The 4,808-nt window shown below is 36.8% G+C and overlaps 1 non-coding gene across 1 annotated transcript; it reads left to right on the top strand.

The window, feature by feature from the left end:
* Positions 1-864: 864 nt before the first annotated feature.
* On the top strand, positions 865-971 carry LOC141680362 (small nucleolar RNA R71). The gene has a single exon (XR_012558317.1). It is a non-coding gene; the product is annotated as a small nucleolar RNA R71 (small nucleolar RNA).
* Positions 972-4,808: the final 3,837 nt, after the last annotated feature.

Raw genomic sequence — 4,808 nt, forward strand, 5'->3', positions numbered from 1 at the left:
CCTTGGTTCCACTTCGGCTTCCTTCTGCACTTCTTCTTCATCAGCCTCCACTTCAGAAATTGGAGTTTTAGCTACTTCAGGATTCATAACCTTACCAGAGCTCACTGTGATTGCTTTAACATGCTCCTGAGCTTCCTTTTTTCCTGGAATTTCAATATCGCTTGGAAGCGTGCCAGATTGGCGGTTTAGTAATGTATTCGTAATTTGCCCAATTTGATTCTCCAAGGTCTTGATAGAGACAGCTTGGCTTTTGCACATGAGTCTCAACTCCTCCAATTCATATTTTTTTATTAGCTTGAGGTAACTGCTAAAGTTGAAGTTGTTGCTTCGGGGCATATTGCGGTTGCTGAAAACCAGGAGGGTTATATTGTCTTTCTGTATATGGCTGATAAGATTGTTGCATCGCATTTTGATTGTTGCTCCAGTTGAAGTTAGGATGATTGCGGTTGTTCGGATGATAAGTGGCTGGAGCTTATTGCTGTGATCTCTGAAAGTTTCTCACAAATTGAGTTGATTCGCTAGAAATAGCACACTGCTCAGTTTCATGTGCTCCCGCACAAAGTTCACAAACACTAGTAATCTGATTAACTCTATAATTAGCCAAAGAGTCCACTTTTTATGGTCAAAGCTTGTAGATGAGCAGCTATAGTAGTATCTTGATCCACTTCCAAAATTCCTACTACCTTCCCTTGCAATATTCTTTGCGTAGGATTCTGGTATTCATTGGCTGCCATTAGCTCAATCAACTCATAAGCTTCATTATAGCTTTTAGCCCATAAGGCTCCACCAGATGCTGCATCAAGAATAGGTCTAGAATGTGCACCTAGACCATTGTAGAAACAGTTTATGATCATCCAGTTAGGCATGCCGTGGTGTGGGCACTTCCTTAGAATCTCCTTGTATCGATCCCAAGCCTCACACAGAGATTCACCAGTTTGCTGAGCAAACTGAGTAAGAGCATTCCTGATTGCAGCAGTCTCACGCCATAGGAAAGAATTTAGTAAGAACTTTTGAGCAAAATCCTCCCATTTGGTGATAGACCTTGGTGGTAGAGAATGTAACCAACACTTCGCTTTGTTCCTCAAAGAGAATGGGAATAGTCGTAGATTAATGGCATCTTCAGACACATCGTTGAACTTTAAAGTGTCACAGATCTCGATGTGCATGTTTGGGTCTTCAGTAGGATTACGCCTAAACTGAACTGAGTTCTGTATCATCTGAATAGTGCTCGACTTGATCTCAAAAGTGTTAGCCTTGATGGCTAGCCTGATGATGCTTGACTGAATGGCATTGATCTTAGGCTTAGAAAAGTCCATTAAAGCCTTAGAATTATCTGCTTGCTCCTCCATCTCTAATAAAGGCGGTTCCTCGAATTTCTCTTCTTCAGCTACTTTCTCTTCATCCTCAAAATCTTCCCTACGATCAACTACAACTTCATCCTCGTCTTTTTCCAGAATTCTCGTATGAACTCGTGAACGCGTTTGCATAAACGATCGCTAGATTACCTGAAATACAAAAAGAAAAAAAAATATGTAAGTAATAATGTCCGAGTCAATAAACTTTAACGATCACTGATGAAAAACACATAAACTAAAAGTTAACACTACAGTCCCCGTCAGTGGCGCCAAAAACTTGTTAGGGCTAAACACGCGCTAATAATTCACGCAAGTATACGCATTCACAAGTAATGTAGAATCTTTTCTAGTTCGTTCCCACAAAGACTGGCGTTGGTTAACTATGTAATTTATGCACCTATGCACCGATGATATGGTTATTATCCAATGCTAAGACGATAACAATTTTGGGTTGTTTATACTACGAATTAAACTAATGATTATAACTAAGAGAGTAAAGATTGTTGTAAATTATATGAGACAAACATGGGATTCTAACTTCGTTAAATACTTCATTCAATAGCCTTATTGTTCTCAACCTTAGCATGCAATGGTGATGACACTAATCAGATAACATGAAACTGTTAATCGCCAACTTTTGTTGTACGAATAACATACTACCAGACATCCACAAAAGAGATAGAAGTTGAATAGACACCAATTATATTGAGACCCTATATGTCTCTAGAATTTGACAGTATAACGGTTTAAAGCACAAGTTATCTATCATGATTACACAGGGCAAGTAAGATGGGTAAAATTACCTATGAAACATGCATAACAATAACACATGAACCTATGCTAGCATGGCAAGTTCTAAATCCTTAAATTCATTGTCGCTTCATCAGCTTCATCCGTCGAGATAAAAAGTGCATCATCCGTTGAAACATTAAGAGAAGCTGAGAGTCAAAACAGATCACTTAAATAAAGAACTCCCACCTCAAATCAAAGATCCATAAACTCAGGGGGAGTTTTTCTAATTAAAACTCAATCACACATCAAGACAATAATGAGGCCTTTTTATCTAGAGCTAATCTACCACAATAGAGAAAATGGACTAGAGATCACCCATTTGAACTGATCATTGGTGATATATCCTCAAGAGTTCAAACAAGAAAAGCAACTAAAGAAGAATATCTGTATAAAAGCTTTTTATCTAAGGAAGAGCCTAAAAAGGTAGAAGAAGCTCTGTTGGATACTGATTGGATTTTAGCTACGCAAGAGGGGCTAAACCAATTTGAAAGACACAAGGTATGGAAGCTTGTACCCAAGCCTAAAGCAAAGAATCCAATTGACACCAAGTGGGTATTCAGAAACAAGATGGATGAAAATGGCATAGTCATCAGGAACAAAGCTAGATTGGTTGCTAAGGGCTACTATCAACAAGGAATAGATTTTGATGAAACTTTTGCTTCTGTTGCAAGACTTGAAGCCATCAGAATTTTCCTAGCCTATGCAGCCCATGCCAATTTCAAAGTCTATCAAATGGATGTCAAAAGTGCCTTTCTGAATGGAGGTTTAGAGGAGGAAGTCTCTGTCAATCAGCCTCCTGGTTTTGAGGATCCAAATTTTCCAGAATATGTCTACTATCTTCTGAAAGAACTTTATGGATTGAAGCAAGCACCTAGAGCCTGGTATGATACTTTGTCAAAGTTTCTCTTAGAGAATCACTTCACTAGTAGTACTATTGATAAAACTTTATTCTTTAGAAATGTTAATGGCTCTAGCATACTTGTTCAAATTTATGTAGATGATATTATATTTGGCTCTACAGATGAAAAACTTTGCAAAAAGTTTGCCAAATTAATGCAAAATAAGTATGAAATGAGCATGATGGGAGAACTAACTTACTTTCTTGGTTTACAAGTTAAGCAAGTTAGTGATGGAATATTCATTAGTCAAACCAAATACATTTATGATCTTTTAAAGAAGTTTGAACTAATGGATTGTACATCTGCAAAAACTCCCATGGCCACTGCTACTAAACTTGAATTAAACACTACTGAAAAGTCTGTGGATATTTCAAGTTATAGAGGCATGGTTGGCTCACTTTTATACTTAACAGCTAGTAGGCCAGATATAATGTTTGCTACTTGTCTCTCTGCTAGATTTCAGGTTGATCCTAGAGAATCTCACTTAATTGCTATTAAGAGATTTTTTAGATATCTCAAGGGTACACCAAAACTTGGCATTTGGTAGCCTAGCGAGTCTGGTTTTGATCTAACTGGTTATTCAGATGCAGATTATGCAGGTTGTAGAATTGATAGAAAAAGTACAACAGGAACCTGTCAATTTCTAGGAAACAAGCTGGTATCCTGGTTCAGTAAAAAGCAAAATTTAGTTTCTACTTCTACAGCAGAAGCTCAATATATTGCTGCTAGCAGTTGCTGTGCACAGATTTTATGGATGAAAAATTAGTTGCTGGACTATGGTCTGCAAGTGGACAGAATTCCTATTTTCTGTGATAACACAAGTGCAATTGCCATTACTGAAAATCCAGTACAACATTGAAGAACAAAGCACATAGATATCAAGTACCATTTCATTAGGGAGCATGTAATGAATGGTACCGTGGAACTTCATTTTGTTCTAAGTGAAAAATAGCTTGCAGATATCTTTACCAAACTACTTGATGAATCCACCTTCTCTAGGTTGGTAAGTGAGTTAGGTATGCTTAATTATTCTTAAATCATTGTTGTTATTTATGATAGTTGAAATGCAACCAGAAACTTAATTGATCTTTATGATTTTAAACGAAAATTTGGCTAAGTCAAATTCTACATCTCGACGGATGTTCATTATCCATCGAGTTTGATCATCTGTCGAAATAGAATAGCTTAGTAAAAATCAATTACTTTTCTGGATTATTTTAAACCCGACGGATAAATTGTTTTATTCTCATCTGTCGAATTGTCTACATCCTAGCCGATAAAGTTCTAAACATTATCCATCGGATTTACTTACACTCTGTAAGTATATCATGACGGATAATTGAAAGAATCTTGACAGTTTATTTTTATTTTAAAACGGCTATTTTGGGCAATTCTCATGGGGTCTTTAATTTTTACCTTTAATTTTTGTCTAATTCTATCTGAGAAAATATAAAAGCCTGACTTCAAGTTCATTTAATTTTTATCTTTCTCTACTGCAATTAACTACTCTCTTCTTCTTCAAAGCAAAACCCTCTCTCTTTCTGCAACTTATCTTGCTCTAACAATGGCACCAGTAGTCAAAATCATGTCTCAGTCAGGATTTATCTATGAGAAGAACAATTTTGTGGCCCTTGTGAACAAAGGGATTCCATCATATGATGATTATCACAAAATGATGGATTTTGTGAAAGGATACAAGCTTAGTTATACCATGCTGGAATTACCCACAATCTATTGCGAAGTTGTGGAGGAGATGTGGACA

This window comes from Apium graveolens, chromosome 1 (assembly GCF_009905375.1).
Source record: "Apium graveolens cultivar Ventura chromosome 1, ASM990537v1, whole genome shotgun sequence".
NCBI lineage: Eukaryota > Viridiplantae > Streptophyta > Magnoliopsida > Apiales > Apiaceae > Apium > Apium graveolens.